The following is a 9,954-nucleotide window of genomic DNA, read 5'->3' as shown; positions in this document are numbered from 1 at the left end:
TAGAATAAGAGCAGAAAGATAAAAAGGGGGGACCAAGAATCCAGTTATTATTTTTCAGTACATGTGGGGTGGGCAGGAAGCTCTAGTTGGTTGTTCAGGATGGTAATGAATTTTGAATTGTAATAAATTTAAACATGCATAAACTTATTAAATGTTTTCAAGTCATTTGGAGCAGGGGTTTTCAAACCATTTTTCTCCAATGACACTATCTTTTGCTTTAAATCCTTGTTATGACATGCCTAGCACTACTAAATGGGCCTTGATTATCCTCCCTCCAGCCTCAAATCAGAAATTCATAGCTTTCCATTAGAGTCTCTGGTCCATAGTCACAACTCCCAGATAGGAGTTAGGCATTCCCTTTGGCAATTAGAGCAAATCTATGGACTTGGAGGGAGGAAGTGAAAGGAAGTCTAAAGGATGACATGAAATATCATTCACTTACAATAGGAAGCTGAGAATTCATTATTATCCTCAACAGTGAGCAACACCTTAGTGCACAGAAACACTAGTCCTTGTAACCCCCTGAAGGTCCTATTATTTCCATATTTAGAGGTGTAACAGGGACCTGGGCAATGGAACCCATTTTCAGAGCATGCACAACATGCTCTGCCTGCTTGTCATCCTCATGGAAAAGGCTGGGAAACTTGTTTCTGGAAAGGCATAATGATGTGTAAAGAAAGAGCCACGCTCCCTGACTCAGAGTATGCAGAGTTAATCTGACAATTTCTGGTTCTATTACCATGTGAAGAAGTGGAGTCCTTTGACTGGCTGCTGAGTTAGAAGGGAGAAGGCATTCTAAGGAGGTGACAGGCCAAGATGTTTTCTTTTTCCTTTCTCTGTTCTCAAGTAAGAAGGTGAGAACTGCTGTAAGCCATTAGTGGGAAGAAAGGACATGAGATTTTCTTTCCCTTGAGCAATCACTGCTTGGCTTTTCACCACATGGCTTTGCTATTGCTTTTGTGTCTTTGTGTCTATTCTTCTCACTTTTAGGTGAAATTATGATATATTGATGGCTATGACCTTGTGGATTTTCAAAAGTCAGAATAGTCAGCAGTAGAAGTCCAGAGCTAAAGTTCATGTTGAGATTTGCTAGAGACCAAGGTCTGGCAAGGCAGGAGCTGAGGAATGTCCTTCTTGATTTAGTAGAGGCAAAACAAGTAATAGTGAGATGCATCAGCCATTCTACATTCAAAATTGAACTCAGTAGACCTATGTTCTATAGAAACTGATTTAAGTATGAGTCTATTCTTCCTAGAGACTGAGGTACTAAATGGTAAAGACTTCCTCTGTGCCCCCACCCCCAGTTCAGTTGGGGAATATTTTGTAACTATGGTGTTTAACATTAACTCTCAACACACATTTCTTTGAAATATTTAATTGATGTTAATTGGTTAAATGACACCAGGGCACTAAGCACTAGTGATTGATATTAGGGAAAAGACTAAAGAATGGGAACTTGACCCAAAATTAATAAAGAAGTCACTCCTAACACTTTATGGATATCCCTAGAACCTAAGGGGAACATAAAGCCTTGCTCTAGAGGAATTCACTCATCATCATAAGTGTGAATTTGGATAAGGATCCCCAGAGCTTTTAAAAAGTGACTGAGGGGGTGAAGCCAAGACAGCAGACTGAAAAGAGGGACTTCCTTGAGCTCTCCTCCAAATCCCTCTAAATACCTGTAAAAGTGACTCTAAATAAATTCTAGAGCTACAAAATCTACAAAATGACAGAATGAAACAAGTCTCCTGCCCAAGACAGCCTGGATGGTCACTGGGAAGGGTCTATCGCACTGTGCCGAGAGCGTAGCACAACCCAGCATGGACCACACCAGGACAGACCAGACCAGAGGAGACCTGGCAGAGTGGGCCTCAGGGCCCTCAATTACTGAGCTGTGGCAGTTTCTAGACTTCTCAGCACACAAGTTGCCAAAGACAACTTAGCAGGTCAGTGGGAAATCTCTGTTGAATACGGGTGAGAGAAGGGCACTGTCTGGCCACAGCCCTAGGGGGGCAGAGGTGGGTGCAGCAGAGGCTGCTGCGGCAACAGTGGCAGCATCATTGCTTCCAGAGCTTTAGGCCCACAGAAAGTGGGGGGAATGAAGCAATTAATCAGAGTAGGAATGCAGGGATCTCTTTGCTGGTGCTGAGGCAGGATTCTTTTGCTTTGCCATGCTTGGATCTGAGTTAGAGGTCCTGGGATTGAGGAGGAACCCTGGTGTGGCAAAGCTTGTGGTGGCTGTGGAGGAGTTATTCTGAGCTCACTCATAGGCAGAGCACAGTCCAGGAGAGGAGTAAACAGCTCTCATTGGAACATATCACCTCAGAAGAACTGAAAATTTACTGGTGCCTAGAAATAGCTCTGAAAACAGCAGCACAAAACTCGTAAGGCTTGGGACAGAGCACTCTCTACTCTGGGAGCAGAGTTCTACCTTGGCAAAGAGCTAAAAAATCAAGTAATTGGCTGGGAAAATGAGCAGACAATGTAAAAAACTAAGATTATAGAATCTTACTTTGGTGATAAAGAAGACGCAAACATACAGCCAGAAGAAGACAACAAAGTCAAGATTTTACATCCAAGGCCTCCAAGAAAAATATGAATTGGTCTCAGGCCATAGAAGAGCTCAAAAAGGATTTGGAAAATCAAGTAAGAGAAGCAGAGGGAAAATTGGGAAAAGAAATGAGAATGATGCAAGAGAATTATGAAAACGAATCAACAGATTCTTAAAGAGAACCCCCCAAAACTGAAGAAAATAACATCTTAAAAAATAGACTAACCCAAATGGAAAAAAATGAGGTCCAAAAAGCCAATGAGGAGAAGAATGCCTGATGAAATGGAAAAGGAGGTCCAAAAGATCACTGAAGAAAATAATGGCTTAAATATTAGAGTGGAGCAAATGGAAACTAATGACTTCATGAGAAACCACAAAATTATAAAACAGAGCCAAAAGAATGAAAAAAAATAGAAGACAATGTGAAATATCTCATTGGAAAAACCTGTGGCCTGGAAAATAGATCTAGGAGAGATAATTAAAAAAATTATTCGACTACTTGAAAGCCATGATCAAAAAAAGAGCCCAGGCATCATCTTTCAAGTAATTATCAAGGAAAATGCCCTGATGTTCTAGACTCAGAGGGTAAAATGAAAATTGAAAGAATCCAACAATTGTGTCTTGAAAAAGATTCCAAAAGGAACACTCCTAGGAATATTGTAGCCAGATTCCAGACTTCCCAGGTCAAGGAGGAAATATTGTAAGCAATCAGAGAGAAACAATTTGAGTACTGTGGAAGCATAATCAGGGTAATACAAGATCTAGTAGCTTCTACATTAAGGGATAGAAGGGCTCAGAATATTATATTCTAGAGGTCAAAGGAGCTAGGATTAAAACCAAGAATCATCTACCCAGCAAAACTGAGTCTAATACTTCAGGGCAAAAAATTGATTTTCATTGAAAAACAGGACTTTCAAGCATTCTTAATAAAAAGACCAGAGCTAAATAGAAAATGTGACTTTCAAATATAAGAATCAAGAGAAGCACGAAAAGGTAAACAGGAGAGAGAAGTCGTAAGGGACTTATTAAAATTGAACTGTTTGCATTCCTACATGGAAAGATGATATTTGTAACTCATGAGACCTTTCTCAGTATTAGGGTAGTTGAAGGGAATATACATATATTCATACACACATACGTACATACATACATACATACATAAATGCATAGATAGACAGAGGGCACAGGGTGAGTTGAATATGATGTGATGATATCTGAAAAAATAAAATTAAAGAGTGAGAGAGGAATATATTGGGAGGAGGAGAAAGGGAGACATAGATCGGGGTACATTATCTTACATAAACGAGGCAAGAACAAGGTGTTGTAATGGAAGGGAAGAGGGGGTAGGTGAAAGGGAATGAGTGCACCTTACTCTCATCAGATTTGGCTCAAGGAGGGAATAAGATACACACTCAATTGGGCATCTTACCCTATAGGATAGCAGAGGGGAAGAGCATAAGTAGGGGAAATGACAGTAGGGAGGGCAGATTGGGGGAAGGGGTAGTTAAAAGCAAGCACTTTTGAAAAGGGATAGGGTCAAAGGAGAAACTTGATTAAATGGGGGTTGGGATAGGATGGAGGGAAATATGGTTAGTCTTTCAGAACATGACTATTATGGAAGTTTTTTGCATAATGATACATCTATAGCCTATATTGAATTGCTTCCCTTACCAAGGAGGGTGGGTGGGGAGGGAAGAAGGGAAAGATTTGGAGCTGAAAGTCCTAAAAACAAATTTTATAATTGTTTTTACATGCAACTGGGAAATAAGATATACAGGCAATGGGGTATAGAAACTTCTTTTGTCTTCCAAGAAAGTAATGGGGAAAGAGATAAGGGTCAGGGAAGTGGGATAACAGAAGGGAGGGCAGACTGGGTAAAGGGACAATAAGAATATATGCCATCTTGGAGTGGGTGGGAGGGTAGAGATGTGGAGAAAATTTGTAACTCAAAATGTTGTGGAAATAAATACATACTTTTTTTTAAAAGGTGAAGTCACTGAGGGAGCCTGATGGCAGATTAGGGACAGCCACCCAGCTGAACTTTCCCCTCAAAACAACTTTAAAATAATGCCTGAAATAAAATTTTGGAGTGGCAGAGACATTTTTCCAGCCTAAGAAAACTTAAAAGGTCAGCAGGACCATTCTGAGTCAACAAAGTAGAGGCCTGCCCAGAGCCCACATATGTGGCAACAGGAATAGCAAATCTGGAAGCTCTCAGCTCAGAAACAGTAAGGGGGTCAGAAAACCAGTCAGAAAGAAATTACAGGGGACCCTTTGAGGGCCCTGGGTACATCTAGCATTAATTGGCACCTCTATTGCCCATAAACAGTTCTAGGTTCCAGTTACAAAGTGGAGAGGAGAACTTGGAGTCAGTAACAAGGGAGCAGAGGCCCTGCTCAGGGAACTAAAGCAAAGAGGAGCACTTGTTTTAGCACCTGAAGGGGAGCAGGAATGCTTTCTGGGTAAAAGCCAGGGCACAGACCAGGAGAGGAGTGACCATATCTCTCCAAGGATCACACCACCCTGGAAGAAACAAGAACTTTCATTCTCCGGGAACTAGGTATAAAAAAGCAGCACAAAGAAAGACTGAATTTGCTATAGCACCTCCCAATTCTTTGGCAAGCAAAGCCTAACTTTAGCATGAAATTAAAAGTCAGGACATAGGCTAAAACAATGAGCAAACAACAACAAAAAAGAATTTGACTAAAAAAGATACCATTAGTGGCAGGGAAGACCAAGACATAAACTCAGAAAAAGACAATAATGTGAAAACAGTAATAAAAAAAGCCTCAAGGAAAAATACTAATCAAACAGGAATTCCTGGAAGAGTTAAAGAAAGAGATGAGTGGTAGAGGAAAACATGGGTGGGGTGGGGGGTGGGGGGGGTGATGTAATGTTAAGCGGGGTAGGAGTTTGTTACTGTTTTCTCTTTGAGAATGCTAAAGTAATCAAATGCCAATTAAGTCTTCCTTGGTGCAAAGCCCCAGGCCCACACCCTTCTGCTGATTAGGTGTGAAGTCTTTGGCCCCTAAGAAGTGTATATAAACTCAGAGGTTAGCATTTTGTTTGGGGCTGTGTGTGATTAGACCAGAGGAGACTTTGGGTAGCCATTGTTAAGGAGCCCCCTGGCTTTGAAAAAATCCAGATGTTGGTGCTTCTCTGGTAACTATGTATTGCTATGGATAGACTGGTTTGTGTTCTTTGCTGTGTTGATATTTTCTGTTTGTAATTTCTGTTTGTATTTGCTCTGAAGTTCAGGGTGCTGGCTTTTCCCTGTAACAACAATTTGTCTGGCAGCTGTTCTAGGGGTTAAAGCCCCAATAAGACCAGCAACAAGAGCTGCCAGCACAGGTTCTTTGATCTGCTTTACTAAGAAAAGTAACTTTAAGGAGTTAATAATCTCACTTTAATCCAACATACAAATATCATATACTTGGTTCAGGAGGAAAAGCTAGCACCCTGAACTTAAGAGCAAATACAAACAGAAATTACAAACATCAACAGACAAACCTTGTCTGATTCAAATCACATCAACATCTGGGATTACAAGCTGGGGGAGCTCTTAACAGCTGCCCAGAGTCTCCTCAAGTCACACAACACTTTTCCAGTGAATGAGAGCCCCAAAGGAAAAGCGCCAGCCTCTGAGTTTATATACCCTTTTCATCATGAAAGGCCATTACAACATATGACTCAAACCCACATGGCCTAAAAACTTCTGGAGTCACAAACATGTGACTAAAACTCATGTAAACTAGGCTTTCTCTTAAGGTAAGGAGGTCATCAAAGACTCCTGATTTAATCAAAGAAACAAAGGCTGGACTCATCAAGGATACTTAAATAAGTGCTTCAAAAGAAAAACAGTAAAAAGAAAGGCCCCACCTTAATTACTGATACATCTGAATCCTGCTACTCTTTGCCCATTGAGATACTTGAGCAAGGCAAAATTTATGACCTAGGAGAGGACCATGAGCATGCCTAAATGGTCTGGAATCAAAAGTATAATAAATTCTCTAGGTAGAAGGCAGAGGAAGTATAACATTTATTTAGATTCCCAAGGATCAGACTCAAGGACCAATGCCCCCAATCTGATATGGAAGCAATAACATTCCAAAGGTGATAAGTCCACCTCACTATAGTAACAAGGAGATTACAACAAAATATTACAGCAGCAAACCAGATCATACTTGTGCTTCCCCTCAATGCTAGGGCCCTCCCTTTGTTGGCCCTACCTGAAGCCTACTCAATGGGTGGGAAAGATCATTTCACTTACTGATTGGCTTTAAATTTCCCCCTGAACTAAGTGAATTTTATATGTATGTTTGATTAAAGTGAGATTGTTAACCCTTTAAAGTTGATTTCCTTAGAAAAGCAGATCAACGAACCTTTGCTGACAGCTCTTGTTGCTGGTCTTGTTGGGTCTTTCACCTCCATGGCAGCTGCTAGCCACACTGTTGTTGCAGGGGAGGCACAAGAGTGATGCATGAAAAATAATGGAAAGAGTATAATTAGTACCTTGGTAAAAGAGGCATACACACACACACACACACACACACACACCTGAAGAAAATCACACCTTAAAAAACAGAATTGGCCAAATGGTAAAAGAGGCACAAAAAGACACTGAAAATACTCTTTAAAAATGGAATAATGTAACAACAATCCAGCTAGCAGCTGCTGTAGAGGTGTAAGACCCAACATAAGACCAGCAACAAGAGCTGCTAGCACAGGTTCTTTCATCTGCTTTTCTAAGGAAAGTGACTTTAAGGGGTTAACAATCTCAGTTAAATTAAACATACATATATTATTTACTTAGTTTAGGGGGAAAACATCAGCCCTCTAAATTTCAAGGCAAATACAAATAGAAATTACAAACATCAATAGACAGATCTTGTCTGATTCAAATCACAGTTCATAGTTGCCAGAGAAGCACCAATATCTATCCGTCTGAATTACAAAGCCAGGGTGGGGGGAGGGTTTAACAGCTTGTCCAGAGTTTGTAACCCACATCCTTTCAGTGAGTGTACCACCAAAAATCAAATGCCAACCTCAGATCTTATATACCTGTCTCAGGGTCCTGGGGCACTTGAGGCTTACCATTTAGAGTGTGAGAAATCAGTGTGGGAAAGCTCCAACCATCAGCACCACATCATATACAAATCAATGACTCCCAATTGTCTTAGTGCTGAGAAACATTCCAAGACAAGATTCTACTTTACCAGTCCCATTCAAACAAAGTTCAGAATGATTAAAGGTCTTTAAAGGCAAAAAGCCCCAGCTTGATTACCATTAGAAATAGGCCAAATGGCACTTTGACTTTATTAATTTCTTCTGTCTGTATGTTTTGATCTTCTTTGTCAGCAAAGAAAGAATGCAAAGTCTGAGACTGAATCTCGGTGTGTTTTCGCTGCCTGGCCATATTCCCAGCCAACTTACTTGACCCTTGAGTTTTTCAGTGGGGTACGACTGCTTGTAGATTACAGAGTTCTATGTTCCACGTTTGGGGGGGAGGTGCCAGCTCTGCACACCAGCAATCCTCCTTCCCCAAGAACCCCCAACCCGGACTGGGCTTAGATCTTCAGCAGGCTGTGCACTCCTGCTCTGATCCGCCACTTAATTCCTCCCACCAGGTGGGCCTGGGGCCGGAAGTAACAACAGCTGTAGCTGCCCTACCTCCGCTGCCCCCGGGGCTGGAAGCCGAAAAGCAAACTCCTTCCACTCCCGCAGCTTTTCCCACTAACCTTCTCCGCAGTCTTTGGTGTTTGTGGGTTGAGAAGTCTCGTAACTGCCGCAGCTCACTGAATCAGGGCGCTAGGGCCCCCTCCGCCTGGCTTCTGGTCTGGATGGTCCACGCCGCTCAGGCTGGGCTCTGCTCCACTCCGTTCCCAGCTCCCAGCTCCAAGCTCCGAGCTCCGTGTTGGATAGACCTCACCCAGAGACCATCCAGGCTGTCCTGGGCTGGAGCCCTACTTCCCTCTGCTGTTTTGTGGATTCAGCCGATCTATAATTGGTTCAGAGCCATTTTTTATAAGTTTTTGGAGGGTCTCCGTATGGAGCTCACATTATTCCCTGCTTACCAGCCGCCTTCTTGGCTCCGCCCCCATCTCTTTCAGAAATAGGCCAAATGGAAAGAAGATACAAAAGTTCACTGAAGAAAAGAACTACTTGAAAAGGAGAACTGAGCAAATAGAAAAGGAGGTCTAAAAGCTTACTGAAGAAAACAATTCCTTAAAAATTAGAATTGGGTGTGGCAGAGGCAAGATGGTGGAGTAAAAGCAGTAACTCACTAGAGCTCTCCCATAAATTCTATTGGGTCACTTTAAGAAGTGAATTTGAACAAATGTTGAGGAGGCAGAATCCATGGGGAGATAGAGTGTGGCGGATTTCCAGCCCAGGACAGGCCAGGAAGGTCAAAGGGAAGGAACTGTTGCTCATACCTGGGAGATCTCAGAGTATGCAGGCTATACCAGCTCAGACTAGGGCATAGCATAGCAGAAAGTGGGCCTGGCCCCTGTGAACTCAGTCATGCAGCAGTAGCAATTCCCAAGCCTCTCAATGCAGTACAGGGGTCTCTCAGAACTGGGGGAGATGGAACTGCAGGGTCTGCAGTGGCAGCAGCTACTCCTGGGGACATCAGCCCAGAGACGAGTCACATACTTTAACTTCCAGGATTATGGCAGAGTAAAGTAACTGCTCTCATTACCCCCTTGTTAACCTTGAAAAACCTAGAGAATATTGCCCCAGGAAAAATCCTGGAATAGTGGATCCTAGGAGTACAAGAGTCTCTTAGCTCAGGAGTTTAAGGAGATCAAGGGGAAGGGTGCCTCCTAGGGGGGCTAAAGGGGTCCGGGGAGGACCAGGGTCATTCAATGAGTGTACCCCCCAAAGTCAAATGCCAACCTGGGATCTTATATACCTGTCCCTGGGCCCTGGGGTTCTTGAGGTTCACCATTTAGAGGGTGAGAAATCATTAACACGAGGAGTGTGGAAAAGCTCCAACCACCAGCACCACATCATACAAAATTCAATGACTCGATTGTCTTAGTGCTGAGAATCTTTGCAAGGCAAAAGATCCCACTGTACCTGCTCCATTCAAACAAAGAGCCGGGAAATGTCTCATTTTTTCTTGCCATTACAGTTGTTTACAACAAACACATTTGAAACCTGGGGATACACACAGGGTAAAGGTAAAAGGCTGGAGTAGAATATATTGTGCTTCAGCTGAAGTAAACAAAAACAGGAGTAGCAATCTTAATCTCAGACAAAGCAAAAGCAAAGACAGATCTAATTAAAAAAGATAAGGAAGGACACTATATCCTGCTAAAGGCCCCATAGACATTGAAGCAATATCATTATTTTACATACATGCACCAAGTGGTATAGCATACAAATTCTTAGAGGAGAAG

This window comes from Trichosurus vulpecula, chromosome 4 (genome assembly GCF_011100635.1).
Source record: "Trichosurus vulpecula isolate mTriVul1 chromosome 4, mTriVul1.pri, whole genome shotgun sequence".
NCBI lineage: Eukaryota > Metazoa > Chordata > Mammalia > Diprotodontia > Phalangeridae > Trichosurus > Trichosurus vulpecula.
This window is presented reverse-complemented; position numbering follows the sequence as displayed.